The 25,767-nt window shown below is 41.0% G+C and overlaps 1 long non-coding RNA gene across 1 annotated transcript; it reads right to left on the bottom strand.

Annotated features, from left to right (window-relative positions):
• Positions 1 to 23,859: 23,859 nt before the first annotated feature.
• LOC110909609 lies at positions 23,860 to 24,615 on the bottom strand. The gene is made up of 2 exons (XR_002575482.2): positions 24,401 to 24,615; positions 23,860 to 23,898 (listed from the first exon to the last, which is right to left on the bottom strand). It is a non-coding gene; the product is annotated as an uncharacterized LOC110909609 (long non-coding RNA).
• Positions 24,616 to 25,767: the final 1,152 nt, after the last annotated feature.

The raw sequence follows: 25,767 nt of genomic DNA, 5'->3' as shown, positions 1-25,767 counted from the left end.
TTGATCAGCTACAAGGTGCTACGTGTTTCTCAAAGATCGATCTACACTCAGGCTATCACCAGCTACGCATCCAAGAGGAGGATATACCCAAAAACCGCGTTTCGCACTCGCTACGGCCACTATGAGTTCGTTGTTATGCCTTTCGGTTTAACCAACGCACCCACGGTTTTCATGGATCTGATGAATCGAGTGTGTAAACCATACCTCGACCGTTTCGTCATCGTGTTCATCGACGATGTCTTGATCTATTCCAAATTGAAAGCCAAACACGCGCAACATCTATGTTTGGTTCTCGAGCTACTCCAGGGGAATCAACTATATGCCAAGTTCTCCAAGTGTGAATTCTGGCTAGAGGAGGTTCAGTTTCTGGGTCACATTGTCAATAGCCAAGGTATTCATGTCGACCCCGCAAAGATTGAAGCAGTCAAGAGCTGGATTGCACCTAAGAACCCGTCCGAAGTCCGTTCTTTTCTCGGACTAGCGGGCTATTACCGACGATTTATCGAAGGATTCTAAAAGATCGTTGTGCCGCTTACCGCCTTTACGCATAAAGACAAACCTTTTGTTTGGGGAACCGAACAAGAGTCTGCTTTCCAAACCATCAAGCACATGCTTTGCAATGCTCCTGTTCTCACATTGCCCGACAGAAAAGACGACTTCATTGTCTACTGTGATGCTTCCAACCTTGGTCTCGGTTGTAACACCCCGTGTTTTCGAATGTCAAAGTCAAAGTCAAAGTCAAAGTCCAAGTCAACTTTGACTTTCTTTGACTATAGATAGTCTATTTTCAGTTTTATTTGTATTATGTGGAGTAAGTGTTGTAATCAGGAAGAATCGAAGTAATTGAATGTTTTATCAACGCAAACCGATTTACGACTGTGATCAGTAGAAAGTAACAATGCGATAAAGTTAGCTAATCAGTAATCAAACCGATCTAACTATCATCGAACTCGAATCTCGAATTATGCGAACCTTGGTTGTTGTATACGTGTGTGTGCCTTATGTGTTGCCTGTGCGTGTTTACTTTATGTTTGGTGTAGTGATCAATCGAAAATCGAATCGAAACTCGAAACTCAAATCGAATACAATCTAAATCGAACTACGACGAATGGTAACGTAAGGATAGGGCGAATCATAGGAGATTGTATGTTAGATATAGTAGTTGGGACTGAAAGTAATTTGAATAGGAAACTCTATCGTGCTCAAAATATCGAAAAATTGTCGCACCGAACACTCGAACCAGGCTGTTGATCGATCAGGCTGTCAGCCGATCGAACAGCCCAGCCGATCGGACAGACTGTCCGATCGAGCAGGCTGTCCAATCGGGATGCCTGGCCGATCGGCCAGCCCTTTCCTCTTTTGGAGCCTATAAATAGGGCTGTCATTGTCATCCTTTCCACTTTTGGAAAGCTCTGACCGACCAGCTCGTACTCCTCCTCTTTTCCTCAGATTTCTTCGAATTTCGGTAAGTTTCCAACCTAAATCTTGTACTTTCTTGATCAATACACACTCCTACACCTTTCTATCTTTCAAATCTTGATTTCTAACCATGAAATCAACAAGATCTAAGCATTCTAGGATGATGTCATCATAGTGTTCTTCAAGAACACCATGTGTTGGCCCCAATCCACCATGAATAGCTCGGATCTAACCGATTTCCACATAAACAAGTCAAGATCTATCGAAGATCTGAACATTTACACAATGCGAAGGATTGAAAGAAGAATTTCCAACTTCCTTTCAACTCTTTTACACTCAATGCCTTCAAACCGGTAGAAATGGAGCTTGAGCCAACTCACCGATCATTCCAATGGTTTGGTGGTTCAAGATTCGGGTTCTATCTACGAGGTTCACCGACTACGGGTTAAACGATAAACTAACGATCCGAACCGTTCACCGGCCGGACTTGGGTGATTCCTGTCCGAGCAGGGGAAACAAGTAAGAACGAAAGTGCCATAGTTCAACTCGTTGTCAAACTACCTCAACATAACGTCAATTAAGCAGAACAGCCAAGTGTTAGACGAACAGGCCGACCAGGTCAGGATGCTGACCGAACGGTTAGGTTGTTCGAAAGAACAGCCCAACCGATCGGACATCTCAACCGATCGACCAAGCCAGCCGATCGGCTAGCATGTGGCCCCACACCTTTACAAATTCACGAGGTATGGTATTGAACGAAGTAATGACCGATCGAACGACCTAATCGATTGGTAAACATTACTCCTCGGATCATGAGATACTATGCTTCAACACTTAATCGATTTTCAACTCGTTCGAAACATTGGGGTGCCACCCGATCGAACATGCTATCAGAACGAACAGACTGTTCGATCGGATATGCTACTCGATCGAGTGACAACCTAATGAGGGCTACTACTGAAGTTCCTAACCGATCGGATAAGCCGACCGATCGAACAGACTGTTCGATCGATCGACCAGAAAGGTAAGAACACTTCAGTGTTCTCAAATGCTACAACGAAAATTTCAAAAGTTCAAATCCTCACACACAAACACATCAAAGGAAGAAACAATCCACTCGAATAGTCCAACCGATCGAGCCTACCGGCCGATCGGGTAGGCTGTCCGAACGGATTGTCCAGCCGAACGAACGACCCACCCGATCGAACCTGCCGTTCGATCGACTAGGCTGTTCGACCCGTTTACACTTGTCTTCATTCTATGTGTATTCATCGTTATGCTATCGAACTATTCAGGCTAACCCTACTCTCAAGCGCTCCCTTCAATCCATCAACCAATCGCTGTGAGTATACTCGATCCCTTTTTGCTTTTAGCACTTTTGGGTGTTACATACGTTACTTATCAAAATCACTATCGAACACACTAATCAATTATTTGAACGCTAACCGATTCGCATGTATTACGTGATTGAATGAATGCTTGTTGATTGTGTTTACACGTGGAAGGTTGTCTACCTGCCTTAACGACGAAGTACTATAGTTTGAACTCAGCACCCGTTCACACGGGGGTTGTTAAGGACAATTACTTGCATGGATTACGGTGGTAATCATGTATTTCGATTCGTCTCGGGCGGTCAACCCGCAGTCATTGGTATCGATAGGTCCATGTCGATAATTAACATGCTTCGTTTTCTTCTGTGTACGTGCTGGTTATGCGTAAACTATTCGAACTCTATATGTTATATCAAACTTGTATGCTCACCTTTACATTTATGTATTGACTGTATTTTAACGTATGTGACAGGTGTTTAAGATGTTTGCTTGCTAGGAAAGCGAGGCTAGAATAAAGCTCTAGAGGCCCCCAACAAATAGTTGTCTGTCAGGAAAGAACAACTAGAGCATAGTTGTCTGTAGATCTTGTCAGGCTGGGTCTTTAGGAGCATATGAACAATATTTATGTTTTGTATTAAATTAAATCTGAGTTGTCGGAACAGAATTACTTGTTTGGATGATTCCGCCATCGGTTGGGGTGTGACATCGGGTGTGTCCTTATGCAGCGGGAACTTAATATGTGTCAACGCTGATGGGTAGAACTTCTCAGCGATTACGACTGTGAGATTCGTTATCACCCAGGCAAAGCAAATGTTGTTGCCGACGCCCTCAGCAGACGGAGCTATCTGCTCAGCATTCGTAATGTCCAAGCCCAATACGACCTCAAAACCCTCATCCGCGAAGCCCAGCATGCCTGTTTTAATGAACGCACTTTGAAGAAGGAAAGAATCTATCACGATGGAGCTCAACTGGTGAGTAAATCAAATGGGATTTTCCATTTTCTAGACCGAATTTGGATCCCTAAGTGGACCAATTTGCGACAGATATTGATGGACGAAGCCCACAAATCCCGGTATTCTATTCATCCCGGTGCCGATAAAATGTACCAGGACCTTCGCTACAAGTACTGGTGGCCGGGCATGAAAAGGGATATTGCTCTCTACGTTGGGAAGTGCCTGACTTGTGCAAAGGACAAGGCTGAACACCAAATACCCTCTGGCTTACTTGAACAATCGCCGATCCCTATGTGGAAGTGGGAGAGTATAGCTATGGACATCATAACAAAGCTTCCGCACACGTCATCAGGTCACGACAGCATCTGGGTTGTTGTTGACCGTTTGACCAAATCTGCTCACTTTTTGCCAATACGGGAAGACTACAAGGTAGAACAATTAGCCCGAATCTACACCAACGAGATCATTTGTAATCATGGGACGCCTCGTGACATCATCTCTAACCGTGACACTCGGTTTACCTCGCGACTGTGGGAAACGTTTCAAGTGGCTCTCGGTACTACGCTTATCTAAGTACCGCATTCCACCCTCAAACCGACGGTCAGACTGAGAGAACAATTCGTACTCTTGAAGACATGCTCCGTTCGTGTGTCATAGATTTCGGTGGTAATTGGGATACATACCTGTCGTTAGTCGAATTCTCATATAACAATAGTTATCATTCCAGCATACAAATGGCACCATTCGAGGCTTTATATAGAAGAAGATGTCGATCGCCTATTGTGTGGCACGAGATCGGTCACTCGCAATTAACCGGTCCTGAGCTATTGCAAGAAACGACTGACAAAGTTCTCCAGATTCGAGACAACATGTTGAAAGCTCAGAGTCGATAGAAAAGTTACGCTGATAGACGACGCAAGCCCCTTGAATTTGACGTTGGCGACTACGTACTCCTAAAGGTATCACCTTGGAAGGGTGTGGTCAGATTCGGCAAGAAAGGGAAACTAGCGCCTCAATATGTTGGACCTTTTAAGATTCTGGAAAGGATCGGAAAAGTCGCCTATAGACTCAAACTACCGGAGGAACTTAGTAATGTCCACCCAACTTTCCATATGTCGAACCTCCGAAAGTGTCTGGCTGAGCATGATTTAATTGTACCTCTCGATGACCTCCAAATAAACGAAACACTACACTTCGTGGAGAAGCCTGTCGAAATCATGGACCGCCAAACCAAGCAGCTCAGACGCTCGCGCATTCCTGTTGTGAAAGTCCGATGGGAAGGCAAACGAGGCGCAGAGTTCACTTGGGAACTCGAAGGCGAAGTACCCGCAGTTGTTTGTTACGGCTTCGGCCTAATTTCGGGACGAAATTCCCTCAACTAGGGGAGGCTGTAACACCCCGTGTTTCGAAAGTCAAAGTCAAAGTCAAGATTGAAGTCAAAGGAAGAAAGGATTGCTAATTACGATCTATCTCTCCTTGCTCAATTCCTGTTTTGACTTCTTTGACTCATAGATTAGTCTATTTTATTTTCGCTTTAGTTGTATTATGTGGAGTATCTATTAATAATCGCATGGTAATCGATATTTATCGCATATGTTATCGCATTATCGCTATCGCAATCGCAGTCGCAGCTCGAATTACGCATTTTGGTTAATTATATATGTGTGTGTGCCTTTTATGTGTTACTTGTGCTTGTTTATTTATGTTGTGTGTGGTAATCAATCGAAACGCAATCGAAACTCAATCACAATCGAATCGCAATCGAATCGCAAACGCTAAACGCAAGTGAATTAGGATGATTGTATGTTAGATATAGTAGTTGGGATTAAAAGTAATTTGAATAGGAAACTCTATCGCATTCGCATCGCTCGCAATCGAAACGGCAAAACTCGTCAAAACCAAGTGACTGATCGAACAGGCAGCTGACCGATCGACCAACTGTCCGATCGAACTGCAGTTCGATCGACCAGCCAGTCGGCCGGCCTACCAACCGGTCGACCAACCCCTTTCCTCTTTGGGTAACTCTATAAATACCCCTTGTCACCATCATTCTTTCTACTTTTGGCAACTGACGTCCGAACAGCTCGCTCTCCTCACTTTTCTTCAGATTTCTCTCGATCCCGGTAAGATCTCGTCCTAAATCTTGTACTTCCTTAATCTACACGCACTCCTATACCTTTCTATCTTTTGAATCTTACTTTATAACCGTGAAATCATTAAGATTCAAGGTGTTGTTCTAGGATGACGTCATCATGTGTTCTTGAAGAACTTCATGTTTTGGCCTCAATCCACCAAGAACAACTTAGATCTAACCGATTTCCACATAAACAAACAAAGATCTTTCATAGATCTAAACATATTCACAATGAAGAGGATTAAAAGATGGTTTTCTAACTTTCTTTTAACTCTTTTACACTCAATGCCTTCAAAATCGATAGAAACGGAGCTTATGCCGACTCACTACTCATTCTTGTGGTTGCGTTGGTTCGAGATCCGTATTCTATTCACGAGGTTTACCGATTTCGGGTTAAACGTGAAACACCGTCTCGAACAGTTAACTAATCGGGTTTGGGTGATTCCTGTCTGATCAGGAGAACCAAGTATTGACGAAGTTTCTGTTGCTTAACTCGTAATCAAAATGTCTCGATAAAACGTCAAACAATCAAAACAACCAAGTGTAAGATGAATAGGTCGACTAGGACAGAGTGTCGTCTGATCGGACTGCTGTCCTATCGAACAGCCAATCCGAACGACTTGCACCTTGGGTCCCACACTTAACCATTTTTGCCAACATTTGAAGTCTGAGTGTTGAATGAATTGTTGTCCGATCGGATTACCGTCTGATCGAACTGCCATTCGAATCATGAGACATTTGAACTTCCATACTTAAACAATTTTCAACATGTTCAATGCACTGGGAATGCCACCCGATCGAACAACCGTCCGATCGAGTGACAACCTGCTGTGCACTTGTTCTTGTTAAAGTGTCCAACCAATCGGGTGGTCGTCCGATTGAACGGTCGTTCGACCGACCGACCGACCGACCTGAAAGGTAGAGATACTTCAATGTTTTCAAAATGCTACAACAAAAACTTCAAAAGTCAAGCCATCATACACAAACACATCCTTCCTAAAGGAAGAAACAATCCACTCGAACAGCCATCCGACCGGAGGACTGTCCGAACAGACTACCATTCGCACGACTGGCTGTCCGATCGGATTACCATCCGATCGAACTGTTGTCCGACCCACTTGTACTTTGCATCGTTTTACGTGTCGCTCATCGTTATGCTATCAATCTGTTCAGGCTAACCCTACTCTCTAGCGCTCCCTTCAATCCATTAATCGCTGTGAGTATACTCGATCCCTTTTTGCTTTACGCACTTTTGGGTGTTACATACGTTATTTATACAAAATCACATCGAACACACTACGCAATACTTTAACGCTAACCGCTATCGCATGTATACGTGACTAAATGAATGCTTGTTTGTTATGTTTACACATGGAATGCTGTCTACCTGCCTTAGCAACGGTAGTACTATTAGTTTGGACTCAGCACCCGTTCACTCGGGGGTTGTTAAGGACAATTACCTACATGGCTCACAGTGGTGAGTATGTATCACGAACTGCCTTGGGCAATCAACCCGCAGTCATTGGTATCGATAGGTTCATGTCGATAACTAACATGCCTCATTTCACTCTGTGTACGTGCTGGTTATGCGTAACGCTTTCGAACTCTATATGCTATTATCAAACTTGCATGCTCACCTTTACACTATGTCTATTGACTTTTACTTTAACGTATGTGACAGGTGCTTAAGTTGCTAGGATGCTTATTTGCATGGTGTTGAAATCGAGGCTACGGAAAGTCTAGAAACCAATAAACAATTGTCTGTAATAAAAATTCTGAGTTGTCAGAACAGAACAATTTGCCTAGATCTTTTCTGTAATAATTGTATTATCTTATATGACATGGTATGGGAGGTGTTGCTTTAAATATTTGGTAAATATAGTTGCTATGGAAACTTCTGGACAATCTGTTTCGCTCAGTGCCGCGCCCCGATGTTTCCGCCATCGGTTGGGGTGTGACAATTATGGAGTGTGTTTAGAGTGTTTGAGGGTTTGGAAAAGTGAAATGAAGGTGTAGGAGGCTTGGTTTTATAATGGTGAAGTAGGGTTTGAGTGTTAATGAGGATTGAAGGTGATTGGTGAAGAAAGGAGGTGGGAAAATTGGCCAACCCATGAGCTGATGACAGCATTCTACGGATTGGGTATCCTTGCGTCGCGCGGGCCTTGAAGGCTTGGCCTAACGCGCGACACGGCATGTTGGTTTTCGTCCGCATGTTTGTTTTGTTGCACTTAGGCCCCTAAACTTTGATAAGTTTAACATTTTATGCTATAACTTATGTTTCTAACAAGTTTTCAAGTATGTAGCGCGTATGCATGTATGGATTTCGTATCACATATGTATAAATGAGAATTCAAATGTGTAATTAGTCTTGGTTTGCACGTAATTATGTATTAATGTTTGTTTTGCGTATGATACAAGTATAACAAGTATAAATATAAAAATGAATTCCATATGATTAACGTCTCAGATTACAAGATTGGAAAATGAGATACGAATACACGTTTCCAAAAAAAATAGAAATACGAATACAACTTTCTAAATATGGAACGTAAAGAAATACGAAACTTTACATTAACAGATTTGCTAAAGTATCAATATTCAAGTATGATTGCTTTTAACTATCATCTTTGTAAACTACATTTTTACATGATATAAGATGTCACGCAGTTTATCTATAAATACATTGATAAACCATGCGGCTGGAAAGTTGATGTTATGTGACTTCATATTTCTCTCCTCATATTGACCATTATACAGGAGAGAATTTAATGGGTCAAAATCGGGAAAAAAACTTTCAACATTCGATACCCTGATCGCTTGATAAACACGAATATTTGTCATCCAAAAGGGTCAAGGACCCCCGGATCCTCTTCCGGTTCCACCGATAATACCGAATCGTATTAAAATTTAAATATCAAATTTGAACTTTGAAGATTGCCTAAACTGGTTCAACAGTTTGAACCGGTAGACCCAGATTAACCGACGATACATAACTCATATTGTCTCCTATTTTTACCGGTTATTAAAAGTGACATAGTAATTTGAGCCACCTAATGATGATACTTGAGTGGGCCCAAACACATATGTGTGGACCAATTCCAACTTCTCTGCTTTTAATTGTTTCCCTGTCTTCTCAAAGGTAAATCTATTCATCTTGCCAGCTACACACGGTTTGTAGAACTCCGTGTGAACTTCAACCTTTTTAAGATCCGGGAATTTCCCTTTCTCTGCTAGTATCTTCATCCCTTTCATGCTTATATGACCGAGTCTTTGATACCATAGACTTGACTAACTCGGTCCTCCTCTTACAACATTCATCTCACCATATGATATCTCTACCATGTACAATGTACCCCTCTTCTTCCCTTTAGCAACTACCAGGTTTCCTTTTATAATCTTCTATTGTCCATTGCCAAAGTTAACGTCATACCCCTGGTCATCTAGTTGTCTAATGGAAAACAACATCCTCTTAAGCTTTAGAATCACCCTGACATCCTTCAGTGTCCAGGTGGTTCCTAAAGAAATCTTTAGATAAAGGCCACCGATTCATGTTATCTACAGAGTCTGATCATTTGCAAGTTGAACTTTTCCATAATTTTTGGCTGTACATTCTTCATCGCCTTTGTGCTAGAAGTAGCATGGAAAGATGCCCCTGAGTCCATGATCCAAGACTCGACTGTGTTTTCTACACAACAGATGAGTGCTTCATCTTCAGAATTTTTAGCAACACTTACTTCATTTCTTTCCTTCTTAGGTTGGTACACTGGCTTTTAAAATGCCCCTTTTCTTGACAGTTGTAGCAAGTAATATCTTTCCTAGTAGGTAATATCTTTCCTCGGTCTAGACTTGCTTCTACATTTAGACTTTGACCATCCCTTGTTTCCTCCTATGTTGTTACTATGTCCTCTGCCTTCAACACTTAGCAAAGAACTTGATGGCTCTCCATTATTCATCCTTCTAGAATCTTCATTCAAAATCAAGTCACGAACTATGTTAAAGGTCAAAGCGTCTGAATCAACTAAGTTGGTGAATGCAATGATTGTTCCTGGACAACTGTCAGGTAATGAAGATAAAAGTAGGCAATCTTGCAATTCATCATCAAGCTTGAATCTCACTAATGACAAATGTGCCAGATGAGAGTTGAAGGTATTTACTTGTGCAGTAACCGAACCTCCCATTTTGTCACACCCCGATTTCCACGTGTATCACCGGTGGGCCCGGTGGGGGATTACCGTGACATAGTTGGCAACAATATAGTCAAACCACAATATATAAATGCACAGCGGAAGCATAAAGATAAATATATTTCAACTTTTGAATGTAATGTCCAAGTATCACAATCGTCGAAATATAATCCACAGGGGATCAAAATAAAAGATAAAATATTTTTCAACAGACGTAGGCATCTTAGGCTTGCGAGACTCCTTATTGATGCTAAAGAGAAATATCTAGCCTATTGCGCTAAGTACCTGCATTTAATCTTTTTGGGAAAATACGTCAGTTTACACTGGTAAATACATTAAACCGACACTTTTGTAAAATGTTTAAAAATTGATTTGAATGCACATGGCACAAACTCTTTATAACTTGGGATAATTTATAATTAAATCTTGTAAAAGAATTACATGTTACTATGTGTTCGGTCGCCCGGGTCGTGCCGGGTTAAAGGTTAATAGACACGCCACAAAGCATAAACCCGTGGCGGGAAAACCAACGGTTATACCTTTAATAATATAGACACATTACGGGTGTACGCCTACACCCGTGTGTCAGGGTCGTGGCCATTTCGTAAAATGATGCCATGGATATCCGGGACATGGTCATTAAGCTCCCAAAGGCGTAAAGCCAACAAAACCAATTTTTAAACGGGTCACATTGATAATACCCAACTACTAATGAGTTGGGGTCAATTGCCCGACCAAGCGGTATTTTAAATACCGTAACCCAAGCCCGTATAACGGAAAATAAGTTAAAAGTAGGGTTGTAAACGAACCACACGTTCAGCGAACAGTTCGTGAACCGTTCGGCGGGAAGTTCGTTTATGTTCGTTCGTTTAATAAACAAACGAACATGAACAAGAAATTTCATTCGATTAGTTAAATGAACGAACATGAACAGAGGTCTCGTTCGTTCGATTATGTTCGTGAACGTTCGGTAAGGTGTTCGTGAACATTCGTTGATTTGCGTTCGCTTATGTTCGTATGTTTGTGTTTTAATTGAAGATCTTTGTACTTCTTATATTTTATTTGTACTTTTAATATTATTAAACTTTTATTTATTTTATTTCCCTAACAATTAAACTAGGAAACCCACTTTCACCTTGTTTATGCATCATTTCCCTTTCATTTCTCATTATTTACATCCACGAATACAATCGACCTCCAATCCACAATAAGGGATTCAAATTCAAGTTCGAGTGCTACTCTCTGGGCTATCTATCTTTATCCTTCGTCGCGTTCGCCAAATTTATTTGTGTTTGTTTGTGTTCGTGAACCGTTCGCGAACACGCTCATTTCCTTAATGAACGAACACGAACATAAAATCTCGTTCGGTAAGTGTTCATGAACCGTTCGTGAACACATTTATTTCCTTAACGAACGAACATGAACAAGGCATTGTTCGTGTTCGTTCGGTTCGTTTACAACCCTAGTTAAAAGTATTTACCTTTGCAAGTAATATCCTCAATCAAATAAATGTAAGTATCTTTTACTGGTCTCCTATTCTGGAACGAAGGTTTATACCAACCTATTAGAATCCTAACGGGTCTTTGATGTAGCCTTAGCTAGACCGGTTGGTTTCAAAGGATAATTACGGCTTAATCGCGTGAAAGGCGAAAACCGGGAACGGAATGTGATTTGGACCAAAAAAGTTTGAAGACTTGTTTTATATGGGTAATATAATCACACTCTGGATTTTGAGGTCAACACAATAAGGTTTGACCCGTTTCGGCTAGTTTATGTAAACTAGTTACATAAGCCGAACCGTGCGCGCAAAAGGCGTAACGGGTAACCGTAAGAGTCCTACACAAGTTTCCTAAGTCAATATGCTTTAAAGAGGTTGCGGTATCAGTAGGATACCTTCCATAATGCCCGTAACGTATTTAAATCCATTATATGTCCCGTAGGGGTATTTCGGCCATTTTTAAAGATTATAAAAGAGGTTTCTGAGTTCTACAGGAAATCTGAGTTTTCCGAACAGTTTATAAAGTCCAAAATACTCTATTTATTATTTAAAATCAGTAGCAACTGGAATCGGGTCAAAATACCTTGTAGAACTCAAGTTATGCTCGAAAAGGGTATATTCGGTATTTACCGAACCGATGCCATAACCGCAGGTTATGAGCAGGTTAAAAATCATTAAAAATCTTTAAAAATCTCAAAATATTATTTTACATCAGTGGGTAAAAGGTTTGGTGTCGAAATTTGGGTTTAGATAGGCGTTATGCTAATTGCGCCATTTAATTACTAAAGTTTCCGTAATTGCGCTATTTAGCATATCTCCTATTCTGGACCTCGGATTGACGTGAAATTCTAGGGACATGCTTAGAAATCAGTGACTAAGGTTATTGTTCTTTCACATGTCAAAAATTCTCGTTTTAAATTGAAAAGGGCGTTACGGTCAACTTTTAAGCATTTAACAGAAATGTGCTAAAGACTCGGACAAACAACCAACCGGTCACAGAGGGTTATACCATCATGTAACCTGGTCCTAAGAGAGTCTTGAGGCATATCTAAGTCATACCAAAACGGGTCAGAACTGAAGTCAAAGCAAAAGTCAAAGTTTTGCGACTTTCGGTTCCGAACCGGGTCAAATCAGTAAATGGTCGGATCAAACAAGCTTAGACTCGTTAATATACTTATTATCATGTTATATGAGTGTTAAAACAGGTTACACGCCATCTACATTACTGATTATGCATAAATTCGCAAAATAGCATTCTGTTGACTTTTTCTAAGCACGTTTGACTCAACAATCGGACTAGTTAGAGTGGGAATCAGAGGGTGCCCTTTTAGGGGTTTAAAGCCTACATGATTACCAACATATAACTACCTTTGATTCGACAAACCACTGGACCATTTGTGATTTATCGCTAAGTCAATCGTTAATTACGACGGATTGACTTTTAAGCTAAAACTATGTAAAAACTAAACCACAAAGGGTTAGGCAAACTTACAGAAGCTTGGTGCACGACCAGAGATGTTAGAAGAATGCTCTTGAGCTCCAGAAGTGATCAAGAAAGCAGGTTTGAGGTATGTTTCAATTGTGTGCATTACATTGCCTTTTATAGTGAAAATTTGTGCATAAGATCATCACAACTAAGTCTATAATTGCTCATGGATGATCAGCAGCTGTCCCTGAGTGCTAGGGGACATGTAGGGGGCGCCCATGCTGCCATAATTGCACCCAAGGTCGGTTAAAACATCAAACAGTGAATCTGTGCATGCTTTCTGCATCTGGAACCTTGACGCGGCCCGCATTAAGGATCAGGCTAGGCTCACGCGGGCCGCCTGAATCCTTATGTCAGGAACCGGATCTTCACATGGCTCGCGGCCCGCATAAGCTTCCTTGTTTCTCTAATGCGGCCCGCCTGAGGCCTGTAATTCAAGATTTTCAAATCTTTTGCCATTATTAGCCTGACCTTTCGGTTTTGAAGGGGTAACTTTGCGATTTGGGCCTCGATTATTTACAGATAAGGGCCTCGTGACTTTTACCCGCGCCGTTAAGTCCCAGGTTAGTTTAATTACTATCCGAAAAGCATTATCTTTCATTGTTGACGCTTCTAACCCCTTGCATACGGAATTGATCATAACCTTCTCGTTCTAAAACGGAACTTCGCGAAATTTATATCGTATATTCTAGTGAGCGTAATTTACTGTTACAAAGCCTCGGGTATGTTAAAGGGTCACTCAGAGGTATCACTTAAACATGTTGACATAATTAACCCCTGTAGTTTGTAATCTCTCACTTTCTTCTGTATTTCGTTCCGTACGATCCATGATTTATCCGTTTGAAGGTATGAGCATCATTTAGGGTTACTGTACAATGTATTTATCCCTCGTTGACATTTTTAACCCTCGAATTTACATACTTTCCATGCTTGTCAACTTTAGTCCTTTATTCTGTATTTAACACCACGTGTAAACTCAAGACACGTGTTAATACATTATTGGACGCAAAATTTCGAGGTGTTACATCCTCACCCCCTTAAAAGAAATCTCGACCTCGAGATTTATTGGAATAGATGAGGGTACTTCTCCTTCATCGTGGACTCTACCTCCCACGTGTACTCGGGACCTCTACGGGCATCCCATTTCACCTTCACAATTGGTATGTACTTCCTGTGAAGTTTCTTAACCTGTCGATCCTCGATCGACACAGGTTTCTCAACGAATTTTAAGCTCTCGTCGATGTGTACATCTGTATGCGGTATAACCAGTGATTCGTCAGCGAAACACTTTTTCAGGTTACAGATGTGGAACACATTGTGGATACCACTGAGCTCTTCCGGTAAGTTTAATTTGTAGGCAACTGACCCGACACGTTCGATTACCTCGAAAGGTCCAATATATCTCAGGCTTAGTTTTCCTTTCTTACCGAATCGCATCACCCCCTTCCAGGGTGATACCTTAAGTAATACCTTGTCGCCTACTTCGAAATTGAAAGGCTTATGCTTCAAATCTGCATAGCTCTTCTGCCTGTCTCGGGCAGCTTTCAATCGATCGCGAATTTGGACAATCTTGTCCGTTGTTTCAAATATTATATCAAGTCCTGTCATCTGGACATCTCCAACTTCTGCCCAACAAACGGGCGTTCTACATTTTCTACCATATAAAGCTTCAAAAGGTGCAGCCTTAATGCTTGTGTGGTAGCTATTGTTATAGGAGAATTCAACCAATGGTAGGTGGTTATCCCAACTGCCACCTAAGTCGATCGCACATGCACGAAGCATGTCTTCTAACGTTTGTATTGTACGCTCACTCTGTCCATCTGTCTGAGGGTGGTAAGCCATACTGAAATTCAAACGTGAACCCAAAGATTGTTGGAAGCTTCTCCAAAAGTGTGATGTGTATCTGGTATCTCTATCAGAGATGATAGACACAGGCACTCCATGAAGGGCTACAATCTTGTCTACAAACAACTGGGCTAATATATCGGAGCTATGAGTCTCCTTTATGGGTAGGAAATGTGCTGACTTGGTCAGTCTATCAACTATTACCCATATTGTATCGTTTCCCTTCTTTGTCTTTGGTAATTTGGTGATGAAATCCATCGTCACCATTTCCCATTTCCACTCGGGAAGCTCAGGCTGTTGTAGCAAGCCTGACGGCTTTTGATGCTCAGCTTTCACTTGCGCACAAGTCAAGCACTTTGCTACATAGGTGGCTATAGACTTCTTCAAGCCTATCCACCAGAAATTTGCCTTTAAGTCCTGGTACATTTTATCAGCACCAGGATGAACGGAATATCGGGAACTATGGGCTTCCTGAAGAATAACGTCACGAAGACCTCCATAAACAGGAACCCATATCCTCCCATTCAATCTCAGAATTCCGTCTTTGCCATAAGATAACTGCTCTTCAGTTACCCATAGCTTCTCGTTTGGATAGTTAGCTTCTAACACAGCTTCTTTCTGTGCAGCTAACAATCGTTCATTCAGACTGTTCTTTATTTCAATGCTCTTGGCATTGATCCTTATTGGCTTCACTCTTTCTTTCCTACTCAAGGCATCTGCGACTACATTGGCCTTGCCTGGATGGTATCTTATTTCACAGTCATAGTCGTTCAGAGTTTCCATCCAACGTCGCTGCCTCATATTCAGATCTTTCTGATTGAACAGATGCTGAAGGCTTTTGTGATCAGAATAGATCACAAATTTAATGCCATAAAGGTAATGCCTCCAAAGCTTTAGTGCAAATACAACGGCACCCAACTCCAAGTCATGGGTGGTGTAGTTCTTTTCATGCACTTTCAATTGTCGCGAAGCATAGGCAATCACCTTGCCCCTCTGCATAAGCACACAACCCATACCGGTGTGCGATGCATCACAATATACGACAAATTCTTCCATTCCGTCTGGCAATGTCAACACTGGAGCATTGCTCAGCTTTTGTTTGAGGATATCAAAAGCTTCTTGCTGCTTAGGGCCCCAATTGAACTTTATTTTCTTTCTAGTTAAAGAAGTTAGGGGTGCAACAATTCTTGAAAAGTTTTCGATGAAGCGTCTGTAATATCCTGCTAGACCTAGGAAGCTGCGAATTTTCCTAGGTGTCTTCGGCTCCTGCCAGTTCATGACGGCTTCAACTTTGGCGGGATCCACCTGGATACCACGCTCGCTAACTACATGCCCAAGGAACTGGACTTCTCGTAGCCAAAAGTAACATTTAGAGAACTTGGCATAAAGCTTTTCTTTATGAAGCAGTTTAAGGATACATCGAAGATGCTTTTCGTGGTCAGCTTGATTCTTTGAATAGATAAGGATGTCATCGATGAAGACAATGACAAATTTATCCAAATAAGGCTTGCAAACACGATTCATGAGATCCATGAATGCGGCAGGTGCATTGGTGAGCCCAAAAGGCATCACTAGGAACTCGAAATGACCATATCGAGTCCTAAATGCAGTTTTATGCACGTCTTCATCCTTGACCTTCAATTGATGTGTAAGGGCCAAAACTTAAAAAGACACTAATGAGCTTTATTCGGAAAAATACCAAACGGGTCAAATAATTCATAAGCAAAATTCTGCATTTAACCATAGCATGACTAATTAGTAGATGTTAAAATAACTTACAACCCAACATTTCATAAACATCTAACATTGTCTTCGACTACGAGTTCGACAACTAACAACAACCAAGTTTTGTTACTTACAAAAGATCCATTTTACCAAAAAGTACATTTAACAAAAGTTTTGACCCAAGCTAATATTCTTGCGGAAGCGTACATCATGGGTGTGTTCGATCCAAATGACGACATCTAACAAGTCGCTTTACCTACATACAAGCAAACCATTAGTCGTTCTTATTATAAGGTTTATACAATAACAATTTCAAATATGGACATCAAGTCGACCCCTTTACACCTTCTTTCTAAACATAAGCTTCTCTAATTTCGCACATAACCCTTCTAACTCATTCGACCCATATCTTGATTACATAGCGGCTTACAACAACTTGTTACATAATACAACTTCGATCATTAAACATTAGCATGCTACAACATTACAATATAGTGATAATATGTAAGCTAGAACTTACCTTTGTCGTGTTTTGATTGTGATCCGTAATGGCTTGTGTCTTCTTCTTTTACTCCTACAATTCATAATCAACATATTTCAATCTCATGTCTTTATTTCTCATTCTAGCCGTCTAACATCCTACTCATATGAGATTATCTTTTTCACATAAAAGTTCTTCATTCAAGCATTTTAACAAACACTTGGTGTGCATGTCATCAACAAAGCATATTGTACAAGTATTCTATGCATACTTTTCCTATTTCTCAATATTAACCATTATAGTCAAATAAATTTCACATAATTAACATCTTATATCAAACATTCACTAATATTTTAACACATACAATCCTTACATCAACATTGCATGAATTTGAATTAACAAGATCATCACAATTTACTATCTTTCTAACCTTCATAGTGGGTTTTTCATATATCATCAAGATAATCAGAATTCAAGCATGATTTATCCTCCATATAATGATTCTAACATTTATTCATAATCAATTTCAAGGAAACATCATGTTTCATTCAAGACCCACTTATGAACAATCACCAAATCGTAAAATTCGACTTACCATTCGATAGACTAACTTAGTTGAATGTTTCTATGTGCACATGCAATGATTTAGGCCCTGGATTCCCTTTCAATTTACTGAATTTATGATGTTGAGGGTTTTTGGCTCTTGCTTCTTTGTTCCAGGCGACACCCACACACACTGAAGTGTGTGTGGTGTGTGTTGATTTTCTTTTTAATTTCTTAACTTTCCCCCATTTCCTCCTTTAGTCCCTCATGTATATACATATGTTTTTAATTGACTAAAACTTACTCTTTTTAAATTACCCTTCTTAGTTATATTCTAACTAAATTTACATTTTTATTTAACCATATAATGTACATGCTCGTAGGTTTTGGGGTGTTACAAGTCCACCCCCCTTAAAAGAGGTTTCGTCCTCGAAACCCGGCTAACGTACCAAATAAAAACGGGTAGAACTTCTTCATCTCATCCTCCGACTCCCAAGTGAGATCCGATCCCTTTCTGTGTTGCCATTGGACTAAGACTTGCTTGATTTCCTTGTTACGAAGCGTCTTCACTTTGGAATCTTTTATAGCTACCGGTCTTTCTATATAATTCATTTTCTCATCGATCTCAATGTCTTCAATTGGTACATGGGCCATTTCATCCGCTAAGCATTTTCGTAATTGCGACACGTGAAAGGTACTATGAATCCCTTCCAAAGAAGAAGGTAGATTTAACCGGTAGGCCACCTTTCCAACTCGAGCTAGAATCTCGAACGGTCCGATATATCGGGGACCCAACTTTCCTCGCTTACGAAATCGAATTATACCTTTCCACGGAGACACCTTCAAGAATACTCGGTCCCCCACTTGAAACTCGATAGGGCGACTTCTTTTATCCGCATAGGACTTTTGTCGGTCTTGCGCCGCTTTTAACCGAGCCCGTACAACGTCGATCTTTTCATTGGTTATCGCCACCACATCATTCGGTGCGAGTTCCCTTTGCCCTACTTCTCCCCAACAAACCGGGGTTCTACATCTTCTTCCATACAGCATTTCATACGGCGCCATTTGTATACTACTTTGGTAGCTATTATTATATGAAAATTCTACTAGCGGCAAATGTTCATCCCAATTTCCCCCGAAATCTATCACGCATGCTCTCAACATGTCTATGAGAATTTGAATCGTTCGTTCGGATTGGCCATCCGTTTGCGGGTGGTATGCGGTACTTAGATGCAATTGGGTACCCATTCCTTCATGAAACTTCCGCCAGTAGCGGGAGGTGAATCGCGTATCCCGATCTGAGACGATAGACACCGGCACACCATGGCGGGAAACGATTTCATTCACATAAACTTCTGCTAACCTTTCCGAGGAATAGGTCTCTCGAATGGGTAGAAAATGGGCACTTTTGGTAAGGCGGTCGACAACGACCCATATTGCATCATGCCCTTTCTTGGTTTTTGGAAGTTTGGTCACAAGATCCATAGCCACATTCTCCCATTTCCATACCGGAATTTCTAGGGGTTGTAGTTTCCCGTAAGGTTTTTGATGTTCCGCCTTCACTTGGGAACATGTCAAGCATTTAGATACATACTTAACAATATCACGTTTCATTCCCGGCCACCAATAATTTTCCTTCAAATCGCGATACATTTTAGTGGCTCCCGGATGGACCGAGTAACGGGACTTGTGTGCTTCTTCCAATAATAAGGTCTTTGCTTCACAGTGTCGCGGTATCCAAACTCGCCCAAACCTTGTTTTTAATCCGCTCGCGTTTGCTTCAAGTTCACTTTCAAACCCTTTCGTTCTTTCACATTTCGGATCGCCTTTATTCAAGGACTCGTCTTGCTCCTTTCGTATTGTTTCAAGAAGGTTTGGTGTAACTATCATTCTCATCGATTTCACTCGAATGGGGGGTGGGTATTCCTTCCGGCTTAGCGCATCCGCTACAAAATTAGCTTTTCCCGGATGGTAAAGAATGTCGCAGTCGTAATCTTTGATCAACTCTAACCACCTTCGTTGCCTCATATTGAGATCTTTCTGCTCGAAGAAGTATTTAAGGCTTTTGTGGTCCGAATAAATGGCGCATTTCGTTCCATACAAATAATGCCTCCAGATTTTTAAGGCAAACACTACCGCCGCCAGTTCGAGATCGTGGGTTGGATAGTTAATTTCATGTTGCTTTAGTTGTCTTGAAGCATAGGCAATGACCTTGCCCCGTTGCATCAAGACACAACCCAACCCTTGATGAGATGCGTCTGCATAAACCACTAAGTCTTCCGTTCCTTCTGGCAGCGTCAGAACGGGGGAACTTGACAATTTCTCCTTTAACATTTGAAAAGCTTTCTGCTGATCATCATTCCATTCGAACCTTTCTTCTTTCTTTGTTAGTTTAGTTAAGGGGAGGGCTATTTTGGAGAAGTCTTGGATAAATCTCCGATAATAGCCGGCTAAACCTAAGAAACTCCTTACTTCACCTACATTCTTCGGGGGTACCCATTTCATCACGGCTTCTACCTTAGAGGGATCCACTAAAATCCCCTTTTCGTTAATTACGTGTCCTAAAAACTGCACTTCCCTAAGCCAAAACGCACACTTAGAAAACTTAGCATATAATCTTTCCTTTCGAAGCGTTTCGAGTACCTGACGTAAATGACTTGTATGTTCAGACTCGCTACGAGAGTATACTAAAATGTCATCAATAAACACTATGACAAACCGGTCTAACATATTTCGGCATACCCTATTCATTAGATCCATAAAAGCGGCCGGAGCGTTAGTTAACCCGAATGACATTACCAGGAATTCGTAATGTCCGTAGCGAGTTCTGAACGCAGTCTTAGGTACATCCTCTTCCCTTACTCGTACTTGATGGTAGCCCGATCGCAAGTCGATTTTTGAGAACCAACTTGCCCCTTGAAGTTGATCAAAGAGATCATCTATTCTCGGAAGTAGGTATCGGTTCTTTACCGTGAGTTTGTTAAGTTCACGGTAGTCGATGCACATTCTCATCGACCCATATTTCTTTTTAACAAACAAAATAGGCGCTCCCCACGGGGATACGCTAGGGCGTATGAAACCCTTGTCAAGAAGTTCTTGTAATTGGACCATTAATTCCCTTACTTCCGCGGGTGCCAACCGGTAAGGGGCTTTGGCTACCGGTTTGGCATTTGGTTCTAATTCGATACGAAACTCGACTTCCCGCTCGGGTGGAAGTCCCGGCAATTCGTCCGGAAATACATCCGGGTATTCATTCACTACCTTTGTATCTTCAACTTTTAAAGCTCCTAATTTAGTATCGACAACATAGGCTAAAAATGCTTTGCTTCCATTCCTCGCGTACTTAATTGCTTCTAAAATGGTACAAAATTTTGCCCCTACTTCCTTTTCCCCATGAATGGTTACCCGTTTCCCTTTAGGGGATGTCACATGAATAATTTTGTTTTCGCATAAAATTTCCGCGTGATAACGGGTTAACCAATCCATTCCTACCACTACTTTAAATTCTCCCAAAACCATAGGAATCAAATCAATAATAAAATCTTCATCATCTATAGTAATTCTACACCCTTTACATATTTCATGCAGTAGGTAACTCTTACAATCGGCAATTTCTACCTCGAGTGGTGTACACATTCTTTCTATCGTGAATAAAGGGGAACGTACAAGCTCACTAGAAATGAATGACCTACTAGCTCCGGTATCAAATAGTATATAAGTGGGTATAGAGTTTATCATATAGATACCTGAGACCACATTCGGGTGAGCTCTTGCTTCTTCCGCGGAGATTTGAAACATTCTTCCTTTCGCTTTCGCAGTTTCTTCTTTCTTTCCTTCTTTCTTCGGCCCTTGTTTGAGCTTTGGGCAATCGGCTTTCACATGGCCCGATTCATTGCAGTTGTAGCACACCCTTTTGGGATTCGGACAGTTATAGTACGGATGCCCTTCTTGCCCGCAATTGTAACACCCCTTCCTTCCCAATAAGCACTCACCGGAATGGGGTTTTCCACATGTTTTGCATCGTGGGAACCCGCCTTTGGAAGCTTCCTTCTTTCCTTGATCATGTGTTTTGGGTTTCTTAGATAAGCTTTGAGTTGACCCCTTCTCGGCTTGCCTTTTCTCCCCACGTTCATCTTGCCTCTTTATCTCGATTTCTCTATCCCTTGCTAAATCGATGATCTCGTCCAAAGTTTCACATTTTGAAGGAGTTATGAACTCCCGAATTTCAGCTTTGAGTATGCCATGATAACGAATAATCTTCTTCCTTTCTGTTCCAACTATTTCTTCACAAAACTTCAGTTGATCGAGGAAAGTGTTCGTGATTTCGTTAACTGATTCATCCCTTTGTCGCAACCGGAGAAAATCTTCTTGAATTCGATCCACAGCCGATTGTGGACAATGGTACTTGATAAAAGGCTGTTTGAATTCCTGCCAAGTCAAGGTTTGAACTCGATTTTCTCCAATCTCCTTACTATACGAGTCCCACCAATCTTTAGCCCTTCGCATAAGTTGCCCCGTGGCAAACATGACTTGGTCTTCCTTGTCACAATGACTCCGAATGAACACCCCTTCCATGTTAGCTATCCATCTTTGGCATTCTATGGGGTCAATTTCCCCGTTAAAGGTCGTAGGCTTACATGCCATGAAATCCTTGTAGGTGCACCGTCTTGCCTCTTTCTTGCCTTGAATTCCGGCTATCATTTCCTTCAATTCATCCACCTTGCCCGTGATCATATTTTCTACCGTACTAAGTACTTGGCCCTCCACCTCTTGAGCTAGCTTGGAAACATTTGCATCAATTACCCTCGTTACTTCATCCGAGATCATCTTGTTTAACTCGTTCCGGGTTATACGTTCTGTGTTATCCGTGTTTCCTCCACTTTCCATCTACAATTTAAACATTCATATTAATCATTGTCACTTTCATCCTCCTCATCTTTCTATATACACATCATTTGTTATCAATAGTTCGTTTTCACAAATCGTGAACCATCCAATCCTTCTTTACAAACATTCTTAATGTGTCACTTACTTTATCCATTCGCATGTCGGAACTCCTCATCCTTTCGCACGTTCATTATTAAAGCATATTAGCTATCATGAATTTCTTAGTTTCATAGTTGATTCGGGGTATTCTTTATGTTAAACGAATGTCATAATCGAATTAAAGGCCTTAACAAGAATAACAACAAATTCAGCAAAACATTTACGGGGGACCCGTCGCCGACGGCATTGAGTGCGTCGCCGACGGGCTCGGGAAAACCCCGTCGCCACCTTTTGCCCGTAGGCAGGTGGTTAAGCCGTCGGGTGGGAGGGAGCCGTCGCCGACGGCATATAGCCCGTCGCCGACGGGCTTCCTGGTGCGCAAACGCTGATTTACTAACATCTTTCATTTCCAGCCCCTTTTTCAACCCGAAACGGCCCTGTGCAGCCCCGAAACTTTCCATAGCGCACCTTAACATCCCCAACCATGTTATACTAGTAACTAAACCGTAACCCATTCCCATTCCTATCTACAAACATAAAATCCTTAAATTACTTACTTGCGCGGCGCTTTGGAACGAACACACTTTCACAAGAGCTTTCGGTTTGAGTTCGAGCACCATCACCTACTCGAATCCCTCAAACCTAGGCTCTGATACCAACTTGTAAGGGCCAAAACTTAAAAAGACACTACTGAGCTTTATTCGGAAAAATACCAAACGGGTCAAATAATTCATAAGCAAAATTCTGCATTTAACCATAGCATGACTAATTAGTAGATGTTAAAATAACTTACAACCCAACATTTCATAAACATCTAACATTGTCTTCGACTACGAGTTCGACAACTAACAACAACCAAGTTTTGTTACTTACAAAAGATCCATTTTACCAAAAAGTACATTTAACAAAAGTTTTGACCCAAGCTAATATTCTTGCGGAAGCGTACATCATGGGTGTGTTCGATCCAAATGACGACATCTAACAAGTCGCTTTACCTACATACAAGCAAACCATTAGTCGTTCTTATTATGAGGTTTATACAATAACAATTTCAAATATGGACATCAAGTCGACCCCTTTACACCTTCTTTCTAAACATAAGCTTCTCTAATTTCGCACATAACCCTTCTAACTCATTCGACCCATATCTTGATTACATAGCGGCTTACAACAACTTGTTACATAATACAACTTCGATCATTAAACATTAGCATGCTACAACATTACAATATAGTGATAATATGTAAGCTAGAACTTACCTTTGTCATGTTTTGATTGTGATCCGGAATGGCTTGTGTCTTCTTCTTTTACTCCTACAATTCATAATCAACATATTTCAATCTCATGTCTTTATTTCTCATTCTAGCCGTCTAACATCCTACTCATATGAGATTATCTTTTTCACATAAAAGTTCTTCATTCAAGCATTTTAACAAACACTTGGTGTGCATGTCATCAACAAAGCATATTGTACAAGTATTCTATGCATACTTTTCCTATTTCTCAATATTAACCATTATAGTCAAATAAATTTCACATAATTAACATCTTATATCAAACATTCACTAATATTTTAACACATACAATCCTTACATCAACATTGCATGAATTTGAATTAACAAGATCATCACAATTTACTATCTTTCTAACCTTCATAGTGGGTTTTTCATATATCATCAAGATAATCAGAATTCAAGCATGATTTATCCTCCATATAATGATTCTAACATTTATTCATAATCAATTTCAAGGAAACATCATGTTTCATTCAAGACCCACTTATGAACAATCACCAAAACGTAAAATTCGACTTACCATTCGATAGACTAACTTAGTTGAATGTTTCTATGTGCACATGCAATGATTTAGGCCCTGGATTCCCTTTCAATTTACTGAATTTATGATGTTGAGGGTTTTTGGCTCTTGCTTCTTTGTTCCAGGCGACACCCACACACACTGAAGTGTGTGTGGTGTGTGTTGATTTTCTTTTTAATTTCTTAACTTTCCCCCATTTCCTCCTTTAGTCCCTCATGTATATACATATGTTTTTAATTGACTAAAACTTACTCTTTTTAAATTACCCTTCTTAGTTATATTCTAACTAAATTTACATTTTTATTTAACCATATAATGTACATGCTCGTAGGTTTTGGGGTGTTACATGATGGTACCCTGACCTTAGGTCAATCTTGGAAAAATAGCTCGCTCCTTGCAACTGATCGAACAGATCGTCGATCCTGGGCAAAGGATACCTATTCTTGATCGTAACTTTATTCAGCTCACGGTAATCGATGCATAGACGCATCGAACCATCTTTCTTCTTGACGAACAGGATTGGCGCTCCCCAAGGAGATGAACTTGGTCTAACAAAACCTTTGGCCAGCAGATCATCTAGCTGCGTCCTCAATTCTTTCATTTCCGTGGGTGCCAATCTATAAGGCGCTCTCGCGATAGGTGCGGCTCCTGGAATGATGTTGATACTGAATTCCACTTGTCTGTCTGGTGGCAAACCAGGCAGTTCTTCTGGGAAAACTTCAGGATAGTCGGAGATGACTGGAATGTCTTCAATTCCGGGTTTCTCCTCACCGATGGTTATCTGTGTCATATAAATGACACATCCTTTCTTCAAACATCTGGATGCTTTTAGCATAGATACATGAGCGGGCAATCCATGTTGAGTATCTCCTTGAATGGTAAGTGGTTCTCCAGACGGAGTCTTGATTACCACTTGTTTCTGGTTGCACACAATTTGGGCTTGGTTATGCGATAACCAATCCATACCCAACACTACGTCGAAACCAGTGAGTTTAAAGGGTAACAGGGATAAAGGAAATGAGTGATTCCTAATGGATATAACACATCCATCTAAAACAGTTGAGACTGTTCCCATAGTCCCATCAACTAGTTCTACTTCGTATTTTACATTCAAAGTTTTAACAGGCAATTTTAATAACTCGCAGAACTTATCATCCACAAAGGATTTATCTGCTCCAGAATCGAACAATACTCTTGCGAATACATCATTAATAAGGAACGTACCAGTTATGACATTGTCGTTCTGGGTAGCCTCTTTAACATCCATCTGAAAGACCCTCGCATTGGTCTTCTTCCCATCTTCAGCCCTTTTCACTATCTTCGGGCAGTTCGTCTTGATATGCCCCTTTTCATTGCAACTGTAACAA

This window comes from Helianthus annuus, chromosome 15, assembly GCF_002127325.2.
Source record: "Helianthus annuus cultivar XRQ/B chromosome 15, HanXRQr2.0-SUNRISE, whole genome shotgun sequence".
NCBI lineage: Eukaryota > Viridiplantae > Streptophyta > Magnoliopsida > Asterales > Asteraceae > Helianthus > Helianthus annuus.
The sequence above is the reverse complement of the archived record's forward strand: the minus strand, read 5'-3'. Positions and strand labels throughout refer to the sequence as shown.